Source organism: Pinus tabuliformis, chromosome 6, assembly GCF_031772625.1.
Source record: "Pinus tabuliformis cultivar Carrire ecotype Pingquan chromosome 6, CPIR1, whole genome shotgun sequence".
NCBI lineage: Eukaryota > Viridiplantae > Streptophyta > Pinopsida > Pinales > Pinaceae > Pinus > Pinus tabuliformis.
In genome coordinates, this window is record NC_142292.1 from 470441802 (window position 1) to 470454246 (window position 12445).

Here is a 12445-nt window from a genome sequence, read left to right on the forward strand (position 1 = left end):
TTGATGTACCCCTCCAACATCACCCCATCCATATGACTATATCTCAGTCCATATTCAAATATGACTCGAAGGTATCTTAGTACATGCTTTTTGGACACCTAGTGAGCTCATTTTGGCTCTATAAAGAACTAAATAAGCGTGTTAATTGAAAAATTGTCTATATAATGTAGGTTCTATTGCTTCTAATCTAGAATCATCAATCTTCTTCTAGTTGTTCATGAGTAGTGTCGACACGATTTGTCAGTCACGCGTCCTAAATCACTTCAAGATCTCAATTGTGCACTTTCCTTATGCTAGGAAGATCTATCCATCTCTCTTACAAACCTATAAATCTAAAAAATAGTTCATCAACCCCAAATATTTCATAGCGAACTATGTTGTTAGGTCCCTCTTGTATCCCTCTATGATCTTATCACAAACTTTGAGAAATATCCACATAAAGTACGAAAATTATAGGCTCTCCCATCTCCCAAATGTAGTACAATTTTGGGTTTGCTTCAATTTTGGTGAATCCAATGCCTTGTAAGTGACTATAAATCCTAGCATACCATGCCCTAGGAGCCTCCTTGAGTCCATACTATTCTCTCTTCAATTTGCACATATGGGAATCACTATCATGCATCTCAAATCCCTTTAGCTTCTAAATGTAAATCTTCCTCAACCACACCATTGAGGAAGAGTGTCTTCACGTCCAACCCATCTATGTTGCAATAGAAATCGCCATCTTGATGGATGAATTATATGGTTATTATTGAAAATTTATCATCGTAGTCAATCCCCTCCTTCTATGAAAACCCCATACCTAAAAATTTGGCTTTAAACATATCCACAATATCATCAACAACATGCGTAAACATGTAAACCCATCTAGAGTGAAACAAACATTTTCCCTCTCATTAGAGAAATTGTGAGGTATAAACTGGGCCTCAAAATAGAAATGTACAACCAACATCAGATTTATAAGAACCAATAGGATTCAAGATGATGATGTCAACCATGGTGGATGATTCACCATTTTTGGAGTAAAAGAGTAAAAAGAATAAAAATAAATAAAAAAATAAACTACTTTTTAAACTTGTATTTTCAACTTATCTCCATATTGTTTTACTTAAATTTCAAGTGGGAGCACTCATTGGATGCTATTTAATTCCTCATCCAAGGAGTACCCATGTTGCATATTTTCGATGGACCCTGCTACACAGAAAATGAGAAATACAAGAAAAAATGTGATTGCAATCACATTTTTTCATGTATTTCTCATTTTTCGTGTAGCAAGGTCCATCGAAAGTATGCAACATGGGTAATCCTTGGACGAGGAAATAAATTCCACATCCAACAAGTACTCCCGCCCAAAATTTTAGTAAAACCATAGGGAGATAAGTTGAAAATATGAGATGAAAAGGTAGTTTTTTCTTTTTCCCTCTAAAACTTGATGATGTAATCTAATATTCTTTTATTATTTCCACTATTATGTTATAATATTCCTTAGGAGGCCCATTTTAGACCGCAAAATTTCTCTAATGAGTCATGGTACAACTTCCCAGACATTTTTCTTCATGATGGAAGAGTAATCTTCCATGATAACATCCATCCACACCAAATACTCAGATGTTTCATGAATGTTTGAAGGCTCGACCTCAATTAGCTCACTCATTAATTCCATATAGTCGGAGTATTTTTTTGGTGAACTAGTTTTCTTGAATGAATATAGGAGTACCCAAATACGTTTGAGCATTTGTGAGTGTTTTCTCTACCCACATTGCCCTCTTCCTCCTTATGTTATGAGTCTAAGCCCGAGTGAGAAGAGATATTTGCTCCTTGTCTTAATCCTCCTACTTGGCCCACTCACTCTACTCTGCACTCTATGTCAGAATATCCTGACGTGTGTGAACTCATTCTATCTTTGATTTATCTTGGTATCGAACCTCCACTATGGATCGATCTATGTTGCAATACCTTATGAGATCCCTTTACTCCTCAAATCTTACATCTTTACATATCACTATTTTCATCAGTGCAGGAATGTAAATTTTGTAGGCTTTTGAAGTCTCACTATATATTAGAATAATTGCCTTCTCCATAGTAAATTCTATCTTTGTGCTCTTTTCTGATGGAACATGGTAGTATACTAAACACCCACAGATGTGGCTATGCACCAAATCTAGTCTCTTTGTTGTGAAAGCTTCCTCAAGTATCAATCTACCAAACACATTATGTGGTATTTTATTATGCAAATAAACAACAACTTTCCAAGCCTCTACCCATAAAAACATAAGTAGTTCCTGGTCATGTAGCATAGTCTTGGATGCTCCAATAATGGCCCTATTCATTCATTCTACAACCCCATTAAGTGAAGGGCTATACGTAATTGTTAGTTATTTTCTAATACCCTTACTTGCACAAAATTCCTTAAAAGAATTCAAGGTGTCCTTGCCTCCATTTTTGAACCTGAGTACCTTCACCATTCACCCAGTTTTATTTTATATGAGCTCTTTGAGCTCCTTAAAATAATAAAAAACCTCATCCTTACTCTTCATGAACAATATTCAGGTCTTCCTCGAGACGACATCTATGAAAGTCAAATAATAATGATATCCACTTAAGGACACTACAGGCATGGGCCTACACACATATGATTGGATTAGGTCCAAAATTCCCTTAGCCCTAGTATCGATACTTGGAAAGGTGGTCTTAACATACTTTCCAAATGTATAACCCTTGCACACACCATGTTGCCTGACCCGAAACTCTAGAAATTTTGTCACAATCTCCTTGAGCGCATTAAGTGTTCCATGGTTAGAAAATGCCATCCTTCTATGCCATAACTGCCCCAACTCTTAGCTACAACTCACTAATGCATACACTGGCTCAAATTAAGTCTAAATAAATTACGCTTTCTGACTCCTATCACCTTGGTTGTCCTGTAATGTTTATACTGAATGTACAACTTGCTATCCTTAAAGGTCACAATATAACCCTTGTCTTCCAGGGTTGAAACACAAACAATTTTTTTTGTCATTCCTAGAACATACAACACATCTTTCACCAACAAGGGGTTGCTAGACTCCCTTTGAAACTTGATGGTGTCAATTCTAGTTGCCTTATACTTGTCATTGTCCCCAAGTCCTATAGAATTCCATTTCCTTCTCCTTTGGGCTAGTGAAATAATCCTTAACTCCTATCACGTGGAAAGAGTCCCCATTATACCAAATGCTCATGGCTAATAAACTTGAGATATAAGAAATGAGTGAAAACTTATTTTCAAATCTGGCTCCAAATTCATCCATTGTAGTTGTTGCAACAAGCTTGTTTTTCTATTTTCCCCTTTTCTTGTTAGGGGACTGGTTGGTTCAGTGTCCTAGTTGGTGACAAGGAAAACATTCTATTTTTCTATGATCCTTCTTCCTTTGTCCTTTAGAACTCAACCCATCACTTTTCCTTTTATTTTCCCTTACTAGTTTCTTCCTCCTCGAACTTCTTCTTTCGGTCACCACACTAAGCCCCTTCTCTAATATTTTCTTGTAAGAATTCATCCCACATTCTTTCCCAAGTGGGAAGGTGCTATAGACCCAAGATGCATTTAAAAAGCACATTCCACTATTTTGTAAACACATTCAAGGCCATATGCACCAGTTTTGGTTCAAGGATTATCTCCTCTATAGTCATCATCTCATCCCAAATCTAAGTGATCCTATTCAACTAGGAAGTCACACTCTCACCCTTGGACATTCTTATGCTATGTAATTAGCCCCTTAGTACATTTTTTCAACTCTAGTAGTAATTTTGGTACAACCTGGTGAGCACATCCCATATTTTTTAATTGTCTTCTTCTTGGACATATGTGGAATCAAGTGGCCTTAAACCCCATCTAGAATAATCCTTGATGCTCTCGCTTGCTTCAACTCATGAAGATCTAGGGAAATTAGATTTAAAACTAGTGGAACTACCGTGGTGTTAGCAAATTTCTAGAACTTGTTCTCCTTGATAATGGCTATGATTTGAACACTCCACTGAGGATAGTTCAAGGACCACACTAGTATGTATTCATATCTAATGTTGGTAGACAAGGTGGATTAAACCCTTGAATCACTTTTCTTTTTTTTTTCGAAATCTTGAACTCCTTTGAGCTGGTACCTATGTCAAATGTCCTTGATTTTATACTAAGAGACTACTTCTTTGGTACCATGTTAGATTTCTTGAACTCGGGCATAATTTTATGCACAGTAAATATAATCAGAATAGAAATAAAAATTAAATTTAAGATATGAACTTTATGACACCAAATACACTAGGTTCCTAACTCAACATACACAAAAAAAAACTAGAAAACTAGGCACATACAATTATTTTAACACATTTTCACTCTAGAAACCCTAATGTGTGGAAACCAAAACAATTTGGGCTTTTATTCAGCCTTGAAATTTCTATTACAAGAAGCGTACGCTTCAAAAAATTACAAAATAAAAAATACTCTATAATTTCTCTACCATGGCTTTCCCTATTCAACCTATTTAACACAATATATTGTTGTACAACTTCTGGAAATACAACCTGTATGGCCTAGCTATTTCAACCTATACAGCCTTGGTAATCTCATCTTGTACGGCTCTAAGAATATTGGAATGTACATTCATAAGAATTTTGTCTTCTATGGCCCAAATAAACTCAATCTGCTTGATGTCCAAACTTGACCTATTTGCTGTGTTCTCTTGTTGTTAGCTTGACCTCCTATTTCTCAGCTGAAAGCATAGTCACTTGTTTCATATAGATCATCCTCTCCAACAACCTATTTCTCTATTTATAATTTTTGACATAATCTCCAAAGTGATGGAGGATTGAGATTGCATATCCACACTTGAGATCTACAATCGCAATATAATATTTCATTGACCTTTTTAACTTTATAAAAGTTGGCCACTAAAGTAAAAAAATTAATTAGCAACTTTATGTCCTAGGTCCAAACTTATTAAATAATTAAATAATTTTGTTGCGAGAGAATTTTGGTGACTCACTTCATGTCATGACACTCGACCAATGCAGAATCACCTACCAAGATACAATTTGAACATAATGATTGGATTAATTTACAAACTATTCCCATTTTCATTTTTGGAGACTATTTAAATCAATTTTAAAATTATGGTGTGTTATCACTCAGGTTTTCCCCAAAGTTGTAAGAAAGGGAAGGATGCCGAGGTAACCACGGACCAATATTTTAAATACAGAATCTAGCTAATCTATATCCAGAGAAGGCTCTCTCTTTGTGATTTAGCTTTGTTTTTTAGAGGTATTAGGCTAGTTATGAAGTTCAACGATTTTGTTTGAGTTTGGGTGGTGAGATTTAAAAGAACAGAGAGGTAAGACAGAATAGTTTAGTCCATTGGCCATGATGGAGTCAAAGAAAAAGGATTTTTGGATTTGGTTTCTTAACAGAGGATGGCTTCACAGAGCAAGGTAGTCAAACAGGGAACAAATGAAGGATTGAAATAGATGGAATGGGCTCAAATGGGTGAAGGGCAGTTAATAATCCTTCAACATACTGAATGAGGGAAAATGGATGATTACTAATAAGGAGCAGTTAAGAATTCCTTAGCAAATAAACAACATGAAAGAATCAGGAAATAGGAGCAATTAAGAGTTCACTGCTTATTCTAATTCTGAAGAAAACACAAAGAATAATAAGGACTGAAAATGGAGTGTAGTCAAGCAAATACTGAAATTAACCTTTGCTTTATCATTTAGTTTATGAAACACAGATGATATAATAAACAAGAAAACTGTAAAACACAAGATATAGGGGACTTATTGGTCCAGAGGTTGATTCAAGAAATCTGTGACAAGTCCTCTGCTTCATTTCTTCATCCAGTAGGCCAAACAACATTTGATTCCAATAGCTTTTTATTCCAAGGTTCAATATTACACCAAAGTCTAAGAAATCCACACATCACACACCACCCCAATACTCTAATTGAGGGGGTATTTATAAAATAAAAATATGTACAACCTATATCTCATAACAGCTGTGAGATAATATCTAGGATGACTAATAATAATTTAAAAATAGAAACAGCTAACTGATGTTGTGATGGAGGCAAGTTCTTTAGAGTTTGGATTGTAGCTGTCTTCTGTAGTAGCTCTGCGCCAACTTCCTTTCTTAACTGTGTTCTTTAATTTTGACTCGCCTTCTTTAATTCTAAACTGCCGCTTTTAATTCTTCTCTGACAGTGTTCAATTATGATTTGATACAATTTAATGCTGAAGTGATACACTTTAATGCTGAATTGATACTCTTTAATGCTGAACTGACCCCTGCTCACCGCTGTCTAGAAAAATAAAACTGCTAACATGTCTTCCGATCAACTTTCCTCTGGAAATTTGTGTCTCTGAAGGCCCATTGGTTAGGGTAAAATAAACCATTTCTCTAGTCGACAGTCTTCTTACGAAGTTTACTTTAATCCAAAGGAGTAATATCCTTTGCATTTTGTGATCAAGGAGGAAAACCGTATACTGGAGGGTCAGTTGACGGTCGGAGGAGCTCATCGATGGGGCCTTTCTGGTCGGAACACATGGAAATGTGGACTCAGTCGCTGTTAAGGGTGACATCAATAGATGGTGGTGGTAAGTGGTTTTTCCTGCACTGCTTTTGGGGCTAGGCGTTTCGGGGTAGGAGAGAGAAAGCATGCTGGGACCACGACACGTGGCGGAGGTACGTGGGAAAACTGCCGAGCGATCATGCGTTAAATAGTGGCAGTTAGGGGGGTTGCAAAATGGATGTGGACCATCGGACGGTTAGGGGTTGATTGGACGTGGAACGCATTGTGGAGATGGAAGAGAGTTAAGCAGCGGGCCCGACGCAATAAACCAATGTTTTAATATACAGGGACTATTTTGATTAGGCAGGGGATTTGCTTATTAATTAACCCAGGGTTAATTAGTCCCTTTGGCATGCGGGGAGGGTTCTTAATGAGCTTAAAACAAATTCATCAATCCCTGTTAAAATGTAACTATGGTCGTATTTCGACTGGGGGAGGGATATGTAGTATTTGGGGATTTTTATATGTATTTACATAATACGGGAAGGGAAATGTTTTATGGGATTTAAATAATAATACATGTTAATTGTTAATATGAATTTATGAAATAGAAAGCGCTAAGTTATAGACTTAGGCTTAGGATGAAAAGGGGTTTTTATGAGGAATATTTGTTAATTTCCTAAGTAAAATAGGGTTTTACTTAGGCATGGTTTATGAAATGAGATGGGAGAATTTTAGTGATATTAAGAATAGATTCTTAATATTTTAGGGGGGAAATTAGTAAATGATTTAGGGAAATTTATGAAGGGGAGTTAGTTATGAAATCTTGCCTCACTTGAGCTGCATCAAGTAAAATTTCCACCTGGCACTTGTGATAGAAGTGAAAGTTAACACATTTTAGAGACATAATATATCACAAGTGTCATTCTGCAACACCAATCTACCTACCCTGCCTACTTGGCCTAGCATTTTTTCTTCTTTCTTTGGGTGCACTTAGACTGGAAAATGCTTATCAACTTTTCTTTTCTTTGCATGGAAGCCTACCTAAGTCTGCACTTATTACTTCCAAGGGCTTAGATTAAACTGTTGAGCTCCTTTGCTTGTCTACCTATCTACTTATCTGCCAAGTTTAAACAGTTTGGTCAGATTTTATTCTCTATCTCTAAAACAAGAAATTCAAATATGAACATAACCAAGATTAAGCTATTTGGCCATTCATCAATTGTGGCATAAAGTTCAACAAGATGCACACAATGCTTATTTGCAGAAAATGAAAAAGTAGTGGCATTTTGGACTTGCACACTTTCCTTGTCTTTCTTTGTTTGGGGTTCATTTCTTTCACTTTTTTGACCATTTTATTCTTTTTACCCTTTGATTTTTCTTTTAGGGTATACCCTCTTTACATTTTTTTACATTTTTTTATTTTTTGATAATATGGAAACCCTTTGCAACAAGGAAGGGATGAACATATTACAGAGCTCAACAAGTCAATCATGAAATATGACACCTATTGGTATAGGAGTATAACAGTGGCTCCACTTGGGGATGGCTTTCCTTGGTGGAAAGTCAAGAACAACAGATTAGATGGCCTTATGAGTAACTTTTACTGTGTTCTAAAGTCCCCTTTTGCTAGTTGCTTTATTGTATACATGACAGCACACTTTGTGAAGCTTAGGGCCTTCTCTTCGGGCTTCAATTGCAGCAAGTTACGATCCAATCCAAACTGTGACATTATTACGGATATAGTATGTACATGTTAGAGTCAGAATACATCAAAAAACTGGATCAAAGTAATGTTTCAGCATTCGACCATTCACTGGTCCTTCTTTTGTTTCTGTGTCGTCTAGGATCTTCAGAAAGTAAGTATTGTTCCCTTGCAATGCCTGGATGATGAATGGCCCTTTCCATAGGAAGTCAAAATTCCCATGTTTTTCTTTGTCTTCTCTCCTGGAATCCCATTTTAGAACTATGTCTCCAAGGTAGAAGTCTTCTGCTTTGGTCCTTTTATCAAATATTTTCTTGAGTTTTTCTTGTAACGCTTGGGATCTTTGGTGCACTTCTTCTCTGGTCTGTTGCAAATGGATGGTCTAATTTATTTTTCTTTGGACGTCATTGGGTTCCACCTGAGCTTCTTGTAGTAATTTCATTACAGGAACTCCTAGAGATGAAGGAAACACAACATCCATGCCATAAACTAACTCATAAGAGCTAGTTCCAATAGATCTCTTTGTAGTAAGTCTGTCTGCCCATAGTGCATTTGTAAGCTTCTTGTGCCAATTTTTCTTTTTCTCTTCCAACAATTTCTTAATAATATTGATCAGGCTTTTATTGGAGGATTCAACAAGACCATTACCTTAAGGGAAATAGGTTGTGGAATGGCCTAAAGTGATATGGTATTTGTTACAGAAATTTATCATTTTCTTGGACTTGAAGGAAGCAGCATTATCGGTTATGATCTTTTCAGGACAGCCAAACCTAGACAAGATGTTGGTTTCTAAGAATCCTATAATCACTGTATCATTGGCTTGTCTGGAAGGAATCGCTTCTATCCATTTGGTGAAATAGTCTGTGGCAGTAAGGATCCATTATGTTGGCCAGAAGAGGGAGGATGGATTTCTCCAATGAAGTCCAAACCCCATTGTTGAAAGGGCTTTTCAGTGGGAATTGGTTTCAAAAGTAAGGGTAACAGTTTCCTTTTGCCTTCAAAAATTTGGCATTTGTGGCAAGCAGTGACAAACTTCTTTACATCAGCGGACAAGATTGTCCAGTAAAATCCAGCCCTCGGGATTTTGTATACAGTTGATTTCTAGTAAAGGTGTCCACCGCAATCCCCTACATGAAATTCTTTGAGAACTTTGTCAGCTTCTTTTATTAAACAATTTAATAAAATACATTCATGATTTTTCCAAAAAAGAGCATTATCTAAAATACAAAATTTTGAAGCTTTCATTTTAAAAATCTTTTCTTTGCTCTGGATAACCCTGGAGGAGCCTGCCGGTTTAATAATACATGATTTATATCAGCATACCAAGGTGATTCTAAGAAGGCCTGGATGATTTGTGGAGTCTCCATCTCCCGTTCATTATCCAGTTCATTAATATCCAGGGCTTGAAAGTTTGTTTCAGTCATGAGTTTAGCTTTAATCCCTGTCCTTTTATCAACTTTGTAGGTTTTATTTCAATGTCATACTCCAATATTTTAGCTATCCATTTACCTCGTTTGCCTTCAATTCCATCCTGAGTCAAGATGTCTTTGACAACAGCATTTGGTACATAAGCTACTACATGGAAGTACAATATATAGACTCTGAAGTCTTGAATAGCTTTCACAAGTGCAAAAGCTTGTTTTTCCATGATTTTGTAATTCAAAGGTGCATCTATAAGTGCTTTACTAAAAAAGGCTATGGGTTTTTCACATTCTTGATCATCTTTTGGCAGTAAAACAACTGCTATAGTGTGTTCTCATGCAAATGAGAAAATTATGAATTCTCTATCGAACTTTGGACTTGTGAGGACTAGTGTTCTGGTTAAAGCCATTTTAATTTCTTGAAATGCTGGTTTGGCTTCTACTGTCCATTTGACCTTTGAATCCTTTTTTAACATATTGTTCAATAATCTAATCAATTCAGCCAAATTAGATATGAATCTTCTCAAAAATTTAATCTTCCCTAAGAAAGCTTGAAGTTCTTTGACATTTCTAGGGTGGGGTATTTGCAGAATAGCTTCTACTCTAGCAGGATCAATTTTGATGCGATCTTTGGAGATGATATGGCCTAACAATTTTCCTTCTTCTAGACCAAACAAAGACTTTTTGGGATTCAGTGAAATACCATACTTCCTGCATTTCAAGAACACTTGTCTAAAATGATCTAAATGTTGCTGATATGATCTAGAAAACAGAGTGAGGTCATCTAGATATATAACCAGAAAATCGTGAATCTCTTTTGCAAAAGCTATGTCCATTGCTCGCTGAAAGGTTGCCCCTGCATTCTTAAGTCCGAATGGCATTTTAACATATTTGAATGTACCCCATGGTGTTGTAAATGCAGTTTTTTCTTGGTCATCAGGATAAACCAGAATCTGATTAAAACTTGAAAACCCATCCAAAAGTGAAATCCTAGAAGCACCTACTACCCTTTGTAAAATATGATCCATCTTAGGTAAAGGGTAATTGTCTTTCAACAAAACCTTGTTTACATTTCTTAAGTCAACACATAATCTGATTTCTCCTGTTTTCTTCCTGGTAGGCACTAAATTAGACACCCACTCTGAAAATCTGATTGGAGCAATTATCCCTGCATCATGCATTCTCCTAATTTCTTTTTTCAATTAAAGAAAGTAGTACAGGGTTGATTCTTCTGAGCTTTTGTTTGAATGGTTTTTTATTTTCTTTGAGGGGTATTGTATGCTGAATTATAGAGGTGTCATAAGATTTTAGTTCTTATAGCTCCAGGCAAAAACATCCTGGAATTCTTTGATCAGTTCAACATACTTAAGTTTTTTATCAGGGGGCAAAGATTTGGACAATTTTACCATTTTTGGATTCTCTTCAGTTCCTATGTTGTAGTCTTCAATGTCTATTTTTGGAGGTTCCATCTAAGGTTTCTTTGGAATATCATTGAGATCAAAGAGATCTTCCAAAGGAGTTAATACTCTAGGCAAATGATTGTCTTTCAAATTGATAATTTCAGATTCTCCTTCAATAATCTCATCAACATCTATTTCTTTAAGATACTATATTTCCTGCTTGGTAAATTTCATTGGATGAAGAATTTGAGTTGCATTTTTTGCTGAAATGTTTGTTTTTATCTGTTTTGTTGGATCAAATTCACTAACTATATCTCCATCTATGTTAGTGCTGGAAAATTCCTCTTCTAGGGTTAAAAAACTCTTGATATGATTATCACTGTCAAACACTTGCGAGTTCTTCACATTATCAAGTATGGCTGGCCTATGTCTAATTTCAGCTGTGAATTGATGATTTGGTTCAAATGGCCATTTACAGGTGCTGACAAACATTGCTAGGCTATGAGGTTGCAAGTTATGTTTTCTCGGAATTTTCGCAAGCTGAATTTCTAGAAATGTATTAAGGATCTCTATGGTTGTTCCTCTGTACTCTGTCAATATGGGATCATTTGTCAAGAACTTCCCTTTATCTTTTGAATGATTAAATAAAAATTTCCTATGACCGACACTCTAGTTGCTCCCAATTTCTTGACCAGTTTAAGACCTAGCAACAGAACTTCATATTAAGCCATATTATTAGTGCACCTAAAGTTTAACCTGTAGGCATGGCCTTCAGCATGATTGTTTTCAAGATTGTGCACCCAAACTCCTGCTCTTGCTCCTAATTTGTTCACAGAACCATCAAATTCTAAGTACCAAAGGATTTCATGTTCACAATTAGTATTTGGATTTTCAGGGGTTTGTTCAATAGGGAGATTTGGTTTTTCAGTTTCTTCTAGTTTATTTGATGTTTCATTATTTTCAGAAATTTCTTAGATTCGGACCCTAGACCTTTCATTTGCAAATTTTTCTGTTTCATCTGCTAGAACTTTTATTTCATGTGGGGGATCAAATTTAGCATTATAAAGGATAAAGAAATCCATATCTGAATGTACTGAGTAGATAGGGAAATTTTGAGGTTTCTCTTGACTACTTACTACATATTTCATTAAGATTTCTCTGTATAGTCTCTTGGGTTGACCAAACACTGAAATAGTAGCGTAAGACATGTCTAACTGTAGAGATCCTTGAAGCTTTGCACCCCACGATCTAGAAAATAACATAACGTACTTTGGTGGAATATCAGCTACTACTATGTCCATTAAGATGGTTTTGGCAGGATATTGGACTAGTGACACACATAAGTCTTTGATTAAACCTAAACATTTGACCTGACTTGAATCAAAA